This window comes from Salmo salar, chromosome 21 (genome assembly GCF_965601325.2).
Source record: "Salmo salar chromosome 21, fSalSal1, whole genome shotgun sequence".
NCBI lineage: Eukaryota > Metazoa > Chordata > Actinopteri > Salmoniformes > Salmonidae > Salmo > Salmo salar.
The window spans coordinates 45,668,358-45,687,378 of record NC_138311.1 but is presented as its reverse complement, the minus strand read 5'-3'; the positions used below and the strand labels follow the sequence as shown (position 1 = coordinate 45,687,378).

At 42.7% G+C, this 19,021-nt stretch overlaps 1 protein-coding gene across 1 annotated transcript in view; it reads left to right on the top strand.

The window, feature by feature from the left end:
* pth2ra (parathyroid hormone 2 receptor a) overlaps window positions 1-19,021 on the top strand; it is a 120,184-nt gene that overhangs the window by 59,039 nt on the left and 42,124 nt on the right. The gene's annotated exons all lie outside the window — the stretch shown is intronic.

The following is a 19,021-nucleotide window of genomic DNA, read 5'->3' as shown; positions in this document are numbered from 1 at the left end:
CAGACACAGCAAGCTCCCAGCTACTATGTAATCAACACAACATTGACATAATCCCACCCCTGGTTAGCCACTATTGGCTTAAAAAGCCAAACCTAACTGCCAATTAATTTCCAGCAATATTGCCAATGTCTGTCTGTGTGGTCCACGCGTTTGTCTCTCACTCTTTGTGTAGCCATGTGATATGATAACCGTCTTGTGGTTTGAAAGAAATACTTTACCCCAAACCTTATCAATTACATTTTAACTGCAAAGTATGCTTACCTGACAGAAGTACACTACCGGTCGAAGGTTTTACAACACCTACTCATTCAAGGGTTTTTCTTTATTTTTACTATTTTCTACATTGTAGAATAATAGTGAAGACATCAAAACTATGAAATAACACATATGGAATCATGTAGTAACCAAAAAAGTGTAAAACAAATCAAAATATATTTTATATTTGAGATTCTTCAAAGTAGCCACCCTTTGCCTTGATGACAGCTTTTCACACTCTTGGCATTCTCTCAACCAGCTTCATGAAGTTGTCACCGGGAATGCATTTCAATTAAGAAGGAAAGAAATTCCACAAATTAACTTTTAGGAAGGCACACCTTTTAATGTGTTTGAGCTAATCAGTTGTGTTGTGACAAGGTAGGGGTGGTATACAGATGATAGCCCTATTTGGTAAAAGACCAAGTCCATATTATGAAAAGAACAGTTCAAATAAGCAAAGATAAATGACAGGCCATCATTGCTTTAAGACATTAAGGTCAGTCAATATGGAAAATGTAAATAACTTTGCAAGTTTCTTCAAGTGCATTTGCAAAAACCGTCAAGCACTATGATGAAACTGGCTTTCATGAGGACCACCACAGGAAAGGAAGACCCAGAGTTACCTCTGCTGCAGAGGATAATGTCATTAACCTCTATGGGACCGGCGGGACGAATTCGTCCCACCTACGTAACAGCCACTGCCATCCTGTGGCGCGATTTTCAAAATCTTCAAAATCATATTACTTCAATTTCTCAAACATATGACTATTTTACAGCCATTTAAAGATAAGACTCTCGTTAATCTAACCACACTGTCCGATTTCAAAAAGGCTTTACAACGAAAGCAAAACATTAGATTATGTCAGCAGAGTACCAAGCCAGAAATAATCAGACACCCATTTTTCAAGCCAGCATATAATGTCACCAAAACCCAGAAGACAGCTAAATGCAGCACTCACCTTTGATGATCTTCATCAGATGACAACCCTAGGACATTATGTTATACAATACATGCATGTTTTGTTCAATCAAGTTCATATTTATATCAAAAACCAGCTTTTTACATTAGCATGTGACGTTCAGAACTAGCATACCCCCCGCAAACTTACGGGGAATTCGCTAACATTTTACTAAATTACTCACGATAAACGTTCACAAAAAGCATAACAATTATTTTAAGAATTATAGATACAGACCTCCTCTATGCACTCGATATGTCCGATTTTAAAATAGCTTTTTGGTGAAAGCACATTTTGCAATATTCTAAGTACATAGCCCAGGCATCACGGGCTCGCTATTTAGACACCCGGCAAGTTTAGCACTCACCATAATCATATTTACTATTATAAAAATGTCATTACCTTTTGTTGTCTTCGTCAGAATGCACACCCAGGACGTCTACTTCAATAACAAATGTTGGTTTGGTCCAAAATAATCCATCGTTATATCCGAATAGCGGCGTTTTGTTCGTGCGTTCCAGACACTATCCGAAATAGTAAAGAAGTGTCGCGCGCTTGGCGCAATTCCTGACAATAAAATTCAAAGTATTCAATTGCCGTACGTCGAAGCATGTCAACCGCTGTTTAAAATCAATTTTTACGTCATTTTTCTCGTAGAAAAGCGATAAAATTCCGACAGGGAATCTCCTTTTCGGCAAACAGAGGAAAAAATCCCAAAGGCGGGGGCGGTCGGGGTCACGCGCATAAGCTAGTGTCTCTTGATGGGCCACTTGAGAAAGGCGATAATGTGTTTCAGCCTGGGGCTGGAATGACGACATTCTCTTTTTTCCCGGGCTCTGAGAGCCTATGGACGACGTGGGAAGTGTCACGTTAGAGCAGAGATCCTTAGTAAATGATAGAGATGGCAAAGAAGTTCCAGAAATGGTCAGACAGGCCACTTCCTGTAAAGGAATCTCTCAGGTTTTGACCTGCCATTTGAGTTCTGTTATACTCACAGACACCATTCAAACAGTTTTAGAAAATTTAGGGTGTTTTCTATCCATATGTAATAAGTATATGCATATTCTAGTTACTGAGTAGGAGTGGTAACCAGATTAAATCGGGTATGTTTTTTATCCAGCCGTGTCAATGCTGCCCCCTAGCCCTAACAGGTTAAAGTTACCAGCCTCAGAAATTGCAGCCCAAATCAATGTTCAAGTAGCAGACACATCTTAACATAAACTGTTCAGAGGACACTGTGTGAATCAGGCCTTCATGGTCGATTTGCTGCAAAGATACCACTACTAAAGGACATCAATAAGAAGAAGAGACTTGCTTGGGCCAAGAAACACGAGCAATGGACATTAGACCGGTGGAAATTTGTCCTTTGGTCTGGAGTCCAAATATGAGATTTTTGGTTCCAACTGCCGTGTCTTTGTGAAACACGGTGTGGGGGAATGGATGATATCCACGTGTATATTTCCCACTGTAAAAATGGAGGAGGAGGTGTTATGGTGTGGGGGTGCTTTGCTGGTGGCACTGTCTGTCATTTATTTAGAATTCAAGGCACTGTAACGAATGTCGTAATGATTGGACCAAGGTGCAGCGGGAACGTGTATACTCATCTTCTTTAATGTGTTAAAAGGAAAAAAAAAAAAAAAAACACGTATACAAACACAACGAACGACACTAACATTCCTGTCAGGTGCTCAGACACTAAACAATGAGATAACTACCCACAATTCCCATTACAAACACACCCCTATACATAGGACCTTCAATCAGAGGCAACGAGGAACAGCTGCCTCCAATTGAAGGCCAATCCCAATTAACTAAACATAGAACTAAACAACCTAGATCTAACATAGAAATACACTAACCTAGCACATAACCCAAAAACCCCGGAACACTCTAAATAACAGCCCTCTACATAACACCCCTCTACATAACACATAGCTCAACAAACCCCGAACCACATAAAACAAACACCCACTGCCACATCCTGACCAAACTACAATAACAAATACCCACTTTTCTGGTCAGAACGTGACAGGCACACTTAACCAGCATGGCTACCACAGCATTCTGCAGCAATACGCCATCCCATCTGGTTTGGGCTTAGTGGTACTATCATTTGTTTTTCAACATGACAATGACCCAACACGCCACCAGGCTGTGTAAGGGCTAATTTACCAAGAAGAAGAGTGATGGAGTGCTGCGTCAGATGACCTGGCCTCCACAATCCCCCAACTTCAACCAAATTGAGATGGTTTAGGATGAGTCGGACCACAGAGTGAAGGAATAGCAGCCAACAAGTGCTCAGAATATGTGGGAACTCCTTCAAGATTGTTGGAAAGGCAGTCCAGGTGAAGCTGGTTGAGAGAATGCCAAGAGTGTGCAAAGCTGTCATCAAGGCAAAGGGTGGCTACTTTGAAGAATCTCAAATATAAAATATATTTTGTGTGACAAACCTCTTCAAGGTTAGGAGCGTTTGTCACAAATTAAGTGGGAAAATCAGCCCAGAATAAAGTTTTTTTCGAACATGACAGTACCTGTGTGTTTGTTTCTCCGTCCTGGTCCACCCAGGCCGCAGGCAAGGTCAAGGATAGCAGGGTTCGGTACACAAATCTGGTTCTCGGTAGGTCCAGGTCTAAACGCCAACAGGTAAGTCCAAAACAGTCCAGCTCATACACGGTAAATCCAGCCAATATAGATTGTCTCTTTCTCTATGGTTCATAGATCCTCCCAGCCCTCTCTCTCTTTTCCTGGTTTTTCTTGACCCTTTATCTGTGGGTCGGCTCCACCTTCTGAGGGTTCCCCTTGCTTCTGGGAATTGTAGTTTTGGCAGTCGGCCATTTTGTGATCTGTAGTTCTGATCGGGATGGCCATTTTTCTGATTGGGCAGAGCCCGTTTATTAGTTCTGCCCTCACATATCTGCCAATTATCACTCAACCCCCTTCTTTGCCACATTTGATTTGTTTAACACTTTTTGGTTACTACATGATTCCATATGCGTTATTTCATAGTTATGTCTTCACTATTATTCAACAATGTAGAAAATAGTAAAAAATAAAGAAAAACCCTTGAATGAGTAGGTGTTCTGAGACTTTTGACCATTAGTGTATATCATTAGTAAGTATATTATTTCTGTCTATTATTTGTTATTTGCAAACGTTGCCATGAAAGACTGACACATTAGACAGCATATTCCTCATGCATAGATGCGCAATGAAAGGGTCAGGTGCACAATTAAAGAGATATTACACTCCAGACCCCCCAAAAAATGTGATTTCTTCATTGACATGGACTCAGAACATACAATTTCATTGTTTCTCTATGAACAATTTTAATTTTAAGAGTGAAAAACTAAAAAAAAATCATAATTTGGGAAAATATCACAGAATTTGGTGGAAAAAAATAAAAGATTTTATAGGGCCCCCTCTTAGGCTCCGGACAGGCGGGCGGCTCTGGCGGCTCCGGACAGGCGGGCGGCTCTGGCGGCTCCTGACTGGCGGGCGGCTCTGGCGGCTCCGGACTGGCGGGCAGCTCTGGCAGCTCCGGAATGGCGGGCAGCTCTGGCGGCTCCGGACTGGCGGGCAGCTCTGGCGGCTCCGGACTGGCGGGCAGTTCTGGCGGCTCTGGACTGGTGGGCAGCTCTGGCGGCCTGGTCCGTGGAGCAGGCACAGGACTGACCAGGATGGGGAGACCCACTGGAGGCCTGGTCCGTGGAGCAGGCACAGGACTGACCAGGATGGGGAGACCCACTGGAGGCCTGGTCCTTGGCGCAGGCACAGGATAGACCGGGTCCTGAAGACGCACTGGAGGTCTAGAGCGCACGGCCTGCACAACCCGTCCTGGCTCGATGCCCAATCTCCCCCGGCAGATGTTAGGAGCTGGGATGTAACGCACCGGCCTCTCCACACGTACTGGGGACACCGTTCGCTTTACTGCATAACACGGTGCCTGACCAGTACTACGTTGCCTCCTGTAAGCACGGGGAGCTGGCTCAGGTCTCCAACCTGACTCTGCCACACTCCCCGTGTGACCCCCAAAAAGATTTTTGGGGGCTGCCTCTCGGGCTCTACCTGCCTCCCAGGCAGGTTGTCACAATGGTCCCGCAATTGCTCCCATGTCCAGTCAATGTCCAGCGACCAGGATGCCATCTCCTCCCGAGCGCGCTGCTTCCAATAGTCCTCCTTGACTTCCATCTGCCCTCTTCTCTGCTGCTTGGTCTTTTTGTGGTGGGTAATTCTGTAAGGGCTGTCGTGAGAGAGAGTAGACCAAGGTGCAGCGGAGGATGTGTTCATCTTCAGGAATTTATTAACCTCTATGTTCTAGGTGGGACGCTAGCGTCCCCCCCGTGGTGCACTCCATCAACAGCAGGTGCATTTCAAGAGCGGCAAATTTGAAACCAAATAAATGTCAAAATTCAAATTTTTCAAACATACAACTATCTTACACCCTTTGAAAGATAAACATCTCCTTAATCTAACCACGTTGTCCAATTTCAAAAAGGTTTTACGGCGAAAGCATAAAGTTAGATTATGTTAGGAGAGTACATTGACAATAGCTGTGTGTAATGTTTTGTCAATTCAAAGACAGGGTCACCAAAACCATAAAACCAGCTAAAATGATGCACTAACCTTTTACAATCTCCATCAGATGACACTCCTAGGACATTATGTTAGACAATGCATGCATTTTTAGTTCTATCAAGTTCATATTTATATCCAAAAACAGCGTTTTACTATGGCATTGATGTTGAGGAAATCGTTTCCCTCCAATAACCGGCAGTCAAGTCAGCACCACAAATTAAATAATTAAAATTAGAAAACATTGGTAAAATATTATATTGTCATTTAAAGAATTATAGATTTACATCTCTTGAACGCAATCAACTTGCCAGATTTAAAAATAACCTTACTGGGAAATCACACTTTGCAATAATCTGAGCACTGCGCCCAGAAAAATACGCGTTGCGATACAGACTAGCCGCCATGTTGGGGAGATCTAAAATCGAAAATACTATGTAAATAATCCATTACCTTTGATTCTCTTCATCAGATGTCACTTCCAGGTATCACAGGTCCATAACGAATGTAGTTTTGTTCAAAAAAGCTCATCATTTATATCCAAAAAGATCTGTGTTGTTAGCACATGATCTAAGCCAGCCGGACTTCTCGAGGGGAAAAAATATATTTTAGTTCGTTCAAACATTGTATAGCATAAATCATTAGGGCCTTTTTTAACCAGAACATGAATAATATTCAAGGTGGACGAATGCATTCTCTTTTAAAACGTTTTGTAACGAGGGTACCCAACATGACCTCGCGCGCCAGAGTCTAATCGGCCATCACCGTTCCAAGGCTCTTGTTCGGTCAGATCTCATAGTAGAAGATTCAAAACACTTTGTAAAGGCTGGTGACATCTAGTGGAAGCAATAGGAAGTGCCAAAACATTAATCAGCCCCTGTGTGTTTCAATGGCATAGGCTTAAAGGTAATTCAACATCAGGTATCCACTTCCTGTCAGAAAATGTCTCAGGGTTTTGCCTGCCAAATGAGTTCTGTTATACTCACAGACACCATTCAAACAGTTTTAGAAACTTTAGGGTGTTTTCTATCCATATATAATAAGTATATGCATATTCTAGTTACTGGGTAGGATTAGTAACCAGATTAAATCGGGTACGTTTTTTTATCCAGCCGTGAAAATACTGCCCCCTAGCCCCAACAGGTTAAAGAAAGAACACATTAGACAAAAACAAGAAACTGACAGCCAAACAGTCCTGTCAGGTGCAAACACTAAACAGAAACAATTACCCACAAAACCCAAAGGAAAAACATGCTCCTTATGTGTGAACCCCAATCAGCAACAACGAGCTTCAGCTATGCCTGATTGGGAGCCACACACACGGCCCAAAACAAAGAAATACAAAAACATAGAAAAAGGAACATAGAACGCCCACCCAATGTAACACCCTGGCCTAACCAAAATAAAGAACAAAAACCCCTCTCTATGGCCAGGGCGTTACAAAATCATTCTTTGGGTCTTCATCAAAACAAATGTTCCTTTTGTCCTTGGAACCACTTTACTGTAAGACCCACAGGGTAGATGTTAAAAAAAATCACACTAAGCCATTGATATTGTGGCCAATATGTAATCCTTACTTTCATGATCCTAGAAACCACTTAACTGTATGACCCAAAAGGAGACTTTATAGGACACTTCAATACTGTTCTTAACCCCTTCAATCAGGTGACATGATAGAAACTCAAGGCATGCCACTGTCCCCGCAGGGAGACAAATCTACCATCACTGTACAACAAAGCACTGTCCCTGCAGGGAGACAAATCTACCATCACCGTTCAACAAAGCACTGTGTCAGCAGGTAGACAAATCTACCACCACCATATAACAAAACACTGTGTCAGCAGGTAGACAAATCTACCATCACCATACAACAAAACACTGTGTCAGCAGGTAGACAAATCTACCGTCACCATACAACAAAATACTGTGTCAGCAGGTAGACAAATCTACCGTCACTGTTCAACAAAACACTGTGTCAGCAAGTAGACAAATCTACCATCACCATATAACAAAGCACTGTGTCAGCAGGTAGACAAATCTACCATCACTGTTCAACAAAGCAAGCTGAGCATAAGCATACATACACTGTACTCATGCCCTGCTTTGTAACATAACTCCTCTTTTCAATAACACGCTGAATATGATGTCGTATAGCATATTTCCTCCCACTCTTTTTAGTTAGTAGTCCCGCGCCAGGGAGAATTGATTGTTGATCTGACATCTCTGATATTAGAGTAGTTTTTCTCACAGCCTGTCACGATCGTCAAAATGAGAAGACCAAGGCGCAGCGTGCGTAGAGTTCCACGTTGTCACGTCCTGACCAGTATAAGGGGTTATTTGTTATTGTAGTTTGGTCAGGACGTGGCAGGGGGTGTTTGTTTAGAGTGTTTCGGGGTTTGTTGGGCTATGTTCTTTGTTAGTCTATTTCTATGTTAGTTCTAGTATGTCTATTTCTATGTGATGTTTATTGAGTGGACCTTCAATTGGAAGCAGCTGCTCCTCGTTGCTTCTAATTGAAGGTCCTATTTAAGAGGGGTGTTTTTCTATGGGATTTTGTGGGTAGTTGTTCCTTGTTTAGTGTTTGTTGCACCTGACAGGACTGTTTCGTTGTTCTTTTTTTTGCATACGTATTTAGTTGTTTCTCCTTCTTCAAAATAAAAAAAAGCTGAGTATACATATTCCCACTGCGTTTTGGTCTAATCCATACGACATCCGTGACACACGTTTTAATAAATGAAACCCTCCAAAACAAATACAGAAGCAAATGAAACGTGAAGTAATGGTGTGCTCACAGGCACAACACAAAAACAAGATCCCACAACTCAAGGAGGGAAAAAGGGCTGCCTAAGTATGGTTCCCAATCAGAGACAATGATAGACAGTTGCCTCTGATTGGAAACCATACCTGGCCAAAACATAGAAATAAAATCCATAGAATGCCCACCCCACACCCTGACCTAACAACATAGAGAAATAAACCGTCTCTCTCAGGTCAGGGTGTGACACAGCCACTGTATTAGAGTAGTCTCTTCTCACAGCCACTGTATTAGAGTAGTCTCTTCTCACAGCCACTGTATTAGAGTTGTCTCTCCTCATAGCCATTGTGTTAGAGTAGTCTCTCCTCATAGCCACTGTATTAGAGTAGTCTCTTCTCATAGCCACTGTATTAGAGTAGTCTCTTCTCATAGCCACTGTATTAGAGTAGTCTCTTCTCATAGACACTGTGTTAGAGTTGTCTCTCCTCATAGCCACTGTGTTAGAGTAGTCTCTTCTCGTAGCCACTGCATTAGAGTAGTCTCTTCTCATTGCCACTGTATTAGAGTTGTCTCTCCTCATAGCCACTGTATTAGAGTAGTCTCTTCTCATAGCCACTGTATTAGAGTAGTCTCTTCTCACAGCCACTGTATTAGAGTTGTCTCTCCTCATAGCCACTGTGTTAGAATAGTCTCTTCTCATAGCCACTGTATTAGAGTAGTCTCTTCTCACAGCCACTGTATTAGAGTAGTCTCTTCTCATAGCCACTGTATTAGAGTAGTCTCTTCTCATAGCCACTGTGTTAGAGTAGTCTCTTCTCATAGCCACTGTTAGAGTAGTCTCTTCTCATAGCCACTGTATTAGAGTAGTCTCTTCTCATAGCCACTGTATTAGAGTAGTCTCTTCTCATAGTCACTGTGTTAGAGTAGTCTCTTCTCATAGCCACTGTATTAGAGTTGTCTCTTCTCACAGCCACTGTATTAGAGTAGTCTCTTCTCATAGCCACTGTATTAGAGTAGTCTCTTCTCATAGCCACTGTATTAGAGTAGTCTCTTCTCATAGCCACTGTATTAGAGTAGTCTCTTCTCACAGCCACTGTATTAGAGTTGTCTCTCCTCATAGCCACTGTGTTAGAATAGTCTCTTCTCATAGCCACTGTATTAGAGTAGGCTCTTCTCACAGCCACTGTATTAGAGTTGTCTCTTCTCACAGCCACTGTATTAGAGTTGTCTCTTCTCATAGCCACTGTATTAGAGTAGTCTCTTCTCATAGCCACTGTATTAGAGTAGTCTCTTCTCACAGCCACTGTATTAGAGTAGTCTCTTCTCATAGCCACTGTATTAGAGTAGTCTCTTCTCATAGCCACTGTATTAGAGTTGTCTCTTCTCATAGCCACTGTATTAGAGTTGTCTCTCCTCATAGCCACTGTATTAGAGTAGTCTCTTCTCACAGCCACTGTATTAGAGTTGTCTCTCCTCATAGCCACTGTGTTAGAATAGTCTCTTCTCATAGCCACTGTATTAGAGTAGTTTCTTCTCATAGCCACTGTATTAGAGTAGTCTCTTCTCATAGCCACTGTATTAGAGTAGTCTCTTCTCACAGCCACTGTATTAGAGTAGTCTCTTCTCATAGCCACTGTGTTAGAGTTGTCTCTCCTCATAGCCACTGTGTTAGAGTAGTCTCTTCTCGTAGCCACTGTATTAGAGTAGTCTCTTCTCATTGCCACTGTATTAGAGTTGTCTCTCCTCATAGCCACTGTATTAGAGTAGTCTCTTCTCATAGCCACTGTATTAGAGTAGTCTCTTCTCACAGCCACTGTATTAGAGTTGTCTCTCCTCATAGCCACTGTGTTAGAATAGTCTCTTCTCATAGCCACTGTATTAGAGTAGTCTCTTCTCACAGCCACTGTATTAGAGTAGTCTCTTCTCATAGCCACTGTGTTAGAGTAGTCTCTTCTCATAGCCACTGTATTAGAGTAGTCTCTTCTCATAGCCACTGTGTTAGAGTAGTCTCTTCTCATAGCCACTGTTAGAGTAGTCTCTTCTCATAGCCACTGTATTAGAGTAGTCTCTTCTCATAGCCACTGTATTAGAGTAGTCTCTTCTCATAGCCACTGTATTAGAGTAGTCTCTCCTCATAGCCACTGTATTAGAGTAGTCTCTTCTCATAGCCACTGTATTAGAGTAGTCTCTCCTCATAGCCACTGTATTAGAGTAGTCTCTTCTCATAGTCACTGTGTTAGAGTAGTCTCTTCTCATAGCCACTGTATTAGAGTTGTCTCTTCTCACAGCCACTGTATTAGAGTTGTCTCTCCTCATAGCCACTGTATTAGAGTAGTCTCTCCTCGTAGCCACTGTATTAGAGTAGTCTCTCCTCATAGCCACTGTATTAGAGTAGTCTCTTCTCATAGCCACTGTTAGAGTAGTCTCTTCTCATAGCCACTGTATTAGAGTAGTCTCTTCTCATAGCCACTGTATTAGAGTAGGCTCTTCTCATAGCCACTGTATTAGAGTAGGCTCTTCTCACAGCCACTGTATTAGAGTTGTCTCTTCTCACAGCCACTGTATTAGAGGCACATTCAGAAAACAATCATCAATAGCATCTAGCCCAATCCTCTTACAACCTCTTCTCCTCCCCACTCGGCCTCACAGTGACTCTTGCTTGTTTGTTTTGATACTTCCCCTCCCTCTTATGGTAAATGTTGTTTTTATTCATGCCCCATCCTCGTTTGATGTGTTCTTCCTGTTAGGGAGCAGGGACCACGACAGAGATGTTCGAAATGTAGATGTAAAAAATAACTTTTCTCAGGCGAAAGGCTGGAAATACGCTCCGGGGGAACTTTGTGGGGTGTTTGTTGACTAACGCAGGCATGCTGGCAAGCAGACAGGCACACACACACACACACACACACACACACACACACACACACACACACACACACACACACACACACACACACGCACACACACACACACACACACACACATTTAGAAACAAACCATCCTTTCTATCACAGTCAATCAATGTGATTTTGTCTCTTTGGTTAAGCCACTAAGCCGAGACAGAAAACTACAACTGCGATCCATGTCAATCCAGAGAACCATGTAATTACATTTATGTGAAGTAAATATGAGGTTGCCGGAGTAAACAAGTTGTTATGTTGGAACTGTCATATTCAGCAGAGTGGTTTGTTTTCTTGTTTAAAGTAAAAACATGCAAATGTGTTTTCTTATGTAATATATCAACATTAAAGTTGTCCTCTGAAAATGTTGTTTACCTTACGTGCAATGGTTTTACAACCGCAAACACAGTAATATATATATATATATATATATATATATATATATATATATATATATATATATATATATATATATATATATATATATATATACAGTTGAAGTCGGAAGCTTACATACACCTTAGCCAAATACATTTATTTTAAGAATGTGAAATGTCAGAATAATAGTAGAGAGTGATTTATTTCAGCTTTTCTTTCTTTCATCACATTCGCAGTGGGTCAGAAGTTTACATGCACTCAATTAGTATTTGGTAGCATTGCCTTTAAATTGTTTAACTTGGGTCAAACATTTCGAGTTGCCTTCCACAAGCTTCCACAATAAGTTGGGTGATTTTGGCTCATTCCTCATGACAGAGCTGGTGTAACTGAGTCAGGTTTGTAGGCCTCTTTGCTCACACGCGCTTTTTCAGTTCTGCCCACAAATGTTCTATAGGATTGAGGTCAGGCCTTTGTGATGGCCACTCCAATACCTTGACTTTGTTGTCCTTAAGCCATTTTGCCACAACTTTGGAAGTATGCTTGGTGTCATTGTCCATTTGGAAGACCCATATGCGACTAAGCTTTAACTTCCCAACTGATGTCTTGAGATGTTGCTTCAATATATCCACATAATTTTCCTGCCTCATGATGACATCTATTTTGTGAAGTGCACCAGTCCCTCCTGCAGCAAAGCACCCCCACGACATGATGCTGCCACCCCCGTACTTCACGGTTGGGATGGTATTCTTCAGCTTGCAAACGTCCCCTTTTTTCCTCCAAACATAACGATGGTCAATATGGCCAAACAGTTCTATTTCTGCTTCATCAGACCAGAGGTAATTTCTCCAAAAAGCACAATCTTTGTCCCCATGTGCAGTTGCAAACCGTAGTCTAGCTTTTCTTATGGCGGTTTTGGAGCAGTGGCTTCTTCCTTCCTGTGCGGAGTTTCAGGTTATGTCGATATAGGACCCGTTTAACTGTGAATATAGATACTTTTGTACCTGTTACCTCCAGCATCTTCACAAGGTCCTTTGCTGTTGTTCTGGGATTGATTTGCACTTTTCGCACCAAAGTACGTTCATCTCTAGGAGACAGAATGCGTCTCCAACCTGAGTGGTATGACGGCTGCGTGGTGTTTATACTTGCATACTATTGTTTGTACAGATGAACGTGGTACCTTCAGGCATTTGGAAATTCCTCCCAAGGATGAAACAGACTTGTCGAGGTCTACAGTAGTTTTTCTGAGGTCTTGAATGATTTCTTTAGATTTTCTCATAATGTCAAGCAAAGAGGCACTGAGTTTGAAGGTAGGCCTTGAAATTTATCCACAGGTACACATACAATTGACTCAAATTATGTAAATTAGCCTATCAGAAGCTTCTAAAGCCATCACATATTTTTCTGGAATTTTCCAAGCTGTTTAAAGGCACAGTCAACTTAGTGTATGTAAACTTCTGACCCACTGGAATTGTGAAATAGTGAATTATAAGTGAAATAATCTGTCTGTAAACAATTGTTGGAAAAATTACTTGTGTCATTCACAAAGTAGATGTCCTAACCGACTTGCCAAAACTATAGTTTGTTAACAAGAAATGTGTGGAGTGGTTGAAAAACGAGTTTTAATGACTCCAACCTAAGTGTATGTAAACTTCCGACTTCAACTGTATATATCACAGTAATATATGATTTATGGACAACAAACATTGCATATTTTTATACTGCTCAGCTATCAATTTGTGTTTTGTTTTTGTACACCAATCTATGATGACTAATGTGTATACAAGTATATAAATATAATTATACAGTACCAGTCAAAAGTTTGGACACACCTAATCTTTTTCTTTATTTTTACATTTACATTTACATTTTTACTATTTTCTACATTCTAGAATAATAGTGAAGACATCAAAACAATGAAATAACACATATGGAATCATGTAGTAACTAAAAAAGTGTTAAACAAACCAAAATATATTTGAGATTCTTCAAAATAGCCACCCTTTGCCTTGATGAAAGCTTTGCACTGTAACGGCCGTCTGAAAGAGTAGACCAAGGCGCAGCGTGGATAGTGCTCATCATGTATTTATTTCTTAAACAAAATAACAGAAACAACAGCCAAACAGTTCTGTCAGGTAATACTCACTAAACAGAAAATAACCACCTACCAAACCCAAAGGAAAACAGGCTACCTAAGTATGGCTCCCAATCAGCGACAACGATGTACAGCTGTCCCTGATTGAGAGCCATACCAGGGCAAAACAAAGAAATACATAAACATAGAAAAAAAGGACATAGAATGCCCACCCTAGTCACACCCTGGCCTAACCAAAATAGAGAATAAAACCCTCTCTATGGCCAGGGCGTGACATGCACTCTCTTGGCATTTTCTCAACCAGCTTCATGAGGTCACCTGGAATTCATTTCAATAAACAGGTGTGCCTTGATAAAAGTTAATTTGAGGAATTTCTTTCCTTCTTAATGCGTTTGAGCCAATCAGTTGTGTTGTGACAAGGTAGGGGTGGTATACAGAAGATAGCCATATTTGGTAAAAGACCAAGGCCATATTATGGCAAGAACAGCTCAAATAAGCAAAGAGAAACTACAGTCCATCATTACTTTGAGACATGAAGGTCAGTCAATACGGAACATTTCAAGAACTTTGAAAGTTTCTTCAAGTGCAGTCGCAAAAAACATCAAGCGCTATAATGAAACTGAATCTCATGAGGACCGCCACAGGAAAGGAAGACCCAGAGTTACCTCTGCTGCAGAGGATAAGTTCACTAGAGTTAACTGCACCTCAGATTGCAGCCCAAATAAATGCTTCACAGAGTTTCAGTAACAGACACATCTCAACATCAACTGTTCAGAGGAGACTGCGTAAATTAGGCCTTGAAATTACTGCAAAGATACCACTACTAAAGGACACCAATAAGAATAGTAGACTTGCTTGGGCCAAGAAACAAGAGCAACGGACATTAGGGCGGTGGAAATCTGTCCTTTTGGTCTGATTTAATATGTTTGGTTCCAACAGCCGTGTCTTTGTGAGATGCAGAGTAGGTGATTGCAGGCTGTGTGGTTCCTACCGTGAAGCATGGAGGAGGAGGTGTGATGGTGTCAAATCAAATAAATAAAAAATTGTCACATACACATGGTTAGCAGATGTTAATTCGAGTGTAGCAAAATGCTTGTGCTTCTAGTTCCGACAGTGCAGTAATACCTAATAAGTAATCTAACACATTCACAATGACTACCTTATACAGATAATGTAACGGGGTGAAATAAATACATATATTTGCACATATAAATATATGGATGCGCGATGGCCGTGTGGCATAGGAAAAAATTAAATAGATGGTATAAAATACTGTATATACAGTACATATGAGATGAATAATGTAGGATATGTAAACATTATTAACCTCTATGGGCTAGGTGGGACGCAAGCGTCCCACCCATGGTGCACTCCATCAACAGCAGGTGCATTTCAAGAGCGGCAAATTTGAATCCAAATAAATGTCAAAATTCAAATTTTTCAAACATACAACTATTTTACACCCTTTGAAAGATAAACATCTCCTTAATCTAACCACGTTTTATGATTTCAAAAAGGTTTTACGGCGAAAGCATAAATTTAGAGTATGTTAGGACAGTACATTTACAAGAGTTGTGTGTAATGTTGTGCCAATTCAAAGACAGGCATCACCAAAACCATAAATCAGCTAAAATTATGCACTAACCTTTTACAATCTCCAACAGATGACACTCCTAGGACATTGTGTTAGACAATGCATGCATTTTTAGTTCTATCAAGTTCATATTTATATCCAAAAACAGCGTTTTACTGTGGCGTTGATGTTCAGGAAATCGTTTCCCTCCAATAACCGGCATTCAAGTCAGCACCACAAATTAAATAATTAAAATTAGAAAACATTGGTAAAATATTATATTGTCATTTAAAGAATTATAGATTTACATCTCTTGAACGCAATCAACTTGCCAGATTTAAAAATAACCTTACTGGGAAATCACACTTTGCAATAATCTGAGCACTGCGCCCAGAAAAATACGCGTTGCGATACAGACTAGCCGCCATGTTGGGGAGATCTAAAATCGAAAATACTATGTAAATAATCCATTACCTTTGATTCTCTTCATCAGATGTCACTTCCAGGTATCACAGGTCCATAACGAATGTAGTTTTGTTCAAAAAAGCTCATCATTTATGTCCAAAAATCTCCGTCTTGTTAGCACATGATCTAAGCCCGCCGGACTTCACGTCATGAACGAGGGGAAAAAATATATTTACGTTCGTTCAAACATGTCAAACGTTGTATAGCATAAATCATTAGGGCCTTTTTTAACCAGAACATGAATAATATTCAAGGTGGACGAATGCATTCTCTTTTATAACGTATTGGAACGAGGGTACCCAACATGAACTCGCGCGCCAGGTGTCTAATGGGCCATCATCGTTCCATGGCTCTTGTTCGGTCAGATCTCCCTCCAGAAGACTCAAAACACTTTGTAAAGGCTGGTGACATCTAGTGGAAGCAATAGGAAGTGCCAAAATATTCCTCAGCCCCTGTGTTTTTCAATGGCATAGGTTTAAAGGTAATACAACACATCAGGTATCCACTTCCTGTCAGAAAATGTCTCAGGGTTTTGCCTGCCAAATGAGTTCTGTTATACTCACAGACACCATTCAAACAGTTTTAGAAACTTTAGGGTGTTTTCTATCCATATATAATAAGTATATGCATATTCTAGTTACTGAGTAGGATTAGTAACCAGATTAAATCGGGTACATTTTTTTATCCCTCCGTGCAAATACTGCCCCCTAGCCCCAACAGGTTAAAGTGGCATTATTTAAAGTGATGAGAGATACCATTATTAAATCCATTTATTAAAGTGGCCAGTGATTTGAGTCTGTATGTTGGCAGCAGCCTCTCTATGTTAGTGATGGCTGTTTAACAGTCTGATGACCTGTCACGTCCTGACCAGCAGAGGGAGTAATTGTATTAGTTTTGGTCAGGACGTGGCAGAGGTTTTGTGTTATGTGTAGGTTGGGTTGCTGGACTCTCAATTGGAGGCAGGTGTTTCTAGTTGCCTCTGATTGGGAGTCCTATAAACAGGTGTGTGTTTTTCTTTGGGGTTGTGGGTAGTTATATAAAAAAAATATGAGTATCCACATTCCCGCTGCACCTTGGTCTTCTCTCCACTACGAAAAATGTTACAGAACTACCCACCACAAACGGACCAAGCAGCGTGGGAGGAAGGACTCCTGGACATGGGAGGATATCCTGAACGGCAAGGGATCCTACACATGGGCGGAGATCCTGGCTGGAAGGGATCGCCTCCCATGGGAACAGGTGGAGGCAGCCAGGAGAGCGGAGGCAGCAGGAAAAGGGAGCGAACGTTATGCTGGAACACGACTGGCAAGGAAGCCCGAGAGGCAGCCCCAATAAAAAAAAATGGGGGGGCACAAGGGCTGTTTGGCGGGGGGAGATTGGAGATCCAGGCCAGCTCCCCGTACCCTTTTTGGACATAAACAGACTGGACAGGTCCTGTGCTTTGGGGTAGGTGCTGTGGTGAGGCCTGGTGTATTCAGGCCGGTATGCGCAGTACCAGCGCCCCGCATGTGCCAGGGGAGAGTGAGCATCGAGCCTGAAGGGGTGATGCCAACCCTGCGCTCGAGACCGCCAGTGCACCTCTATGGTCCAGTATTCCCCGCTACACGCACTAGCCTTGAGGTGCATGTCCCCAGGCTGACACGTCCTGTACCAGCCCCACGCATCAGGCATCTAGTGCGTCAGCCCAGCCTCGCCAGTCTAGGGCCGCTAGAGCTGCCCGCCAGTCAGGAGTCGCCAGAGCTGCCCGCCAGTCAGGAGTCGCCAGAGCTGCCCGCCAGTCAGGAGTCGCCAGAGCTGCCACCAGTCAGGAGTCGCCAGAGCTGCCCGCCAGTCAGGAGTCGCCAGAGCTGCCACCAGTCAGGAGTCGCCAGAGCTGCCCGCCAGTCAGGAGTCGCCAGAGCTGCCCGTCTGCCCAGATCAGCCAGAGTGGCCCGTCTGCCCGGATCAGCCAGAGTGGCCCGTCTGCCCGGATCAGCCAGAGTGGCCCGTCTGCCCGGATCAGCCAGAGTGGCCCGTCTGCCCGGATCAGCCAGAGTGGCCCGTCTGCCCGGATCAGCCAGAGTGGCCCGTCTGCCCGGCGCAGCCATCGCCGCCGGGCGCAGCCAGGGGCGCCACCCAAGTGGGCGACGCCGAAGGTAGAGCGAGGTCCACCTGAGCCGCCTCCTATATAGGTGGGTTGGGGAGGGGGGGTGTAGCACAGTGCCGTCGTTGACGGCAGCCACCTTCCCTTCCCTCCCTTTAGTTTAGGGGGATATTTTTTTGTGTTTGGGGTTTTTGTGTTTTCTTTTAGGTGCATTTAGGGTCTGCACCTTTAGGAGGGGGGGGGGGGGGGGGGTACTGTCACGTCCTGACAAGCAGAGGGAGTCATTGTATTAGTTTTGGTCAGGACGTGGCAGAGGTTTTGTGTTATGTGTAGGTTGGGTTGCTGGACTCTCAATTGGAGGCAGGTGTTTCTAGTTGCCTCTGATTGGGAGTCCTATAAACAGGTGTGTGTTTTTCTTTGGGGTTGTGGGTAGTTGTTTGTGAGCACTGCTTTGTTTAGCCTGCCACACTGTTCGTGTCGTGAGTATTGTTTATTGTTTTTTCCTGTGGATGCTTTACTCATGTTTTATTAAAAAAAGATGAGTATCCACATTCCCGCTGCGTATTGGTCTTCTCTCCACTACGACAAATGTTACATGACCTTGAGATAGAAGCTGTTTTTCAGTCTTTCCGTCCCAGCTTTGATGCACCTGTACTGACCTCGCCTTCTGGATGATAGCGGGGTGAACAGGCAGTGGCTCAGGTCGTTGCTATTTTTGGCCTTCCTGTGACATCGGGGGCTGTAGGTGTCCTGGAGGGCAGGTAGTTTGCCCCGTTGATGCGTTGGAGAGCCTTGCATTTTAGGGCGGTACAGTTTCCGTACCAGGCTGTGATACAGCCCGACAGGATGCTCTCGATTGCGAATCTGTAGAAGTTTGTGAGGGTTTTAGGTGACAAGCCACATTTCTTTAGCCTCCTGAGGTTGAAGAGGCACTGTTGTTCCTTCTTCACCACTCTGTCTGTGTGGGTGGACCATTTCAGTTTGTCCGT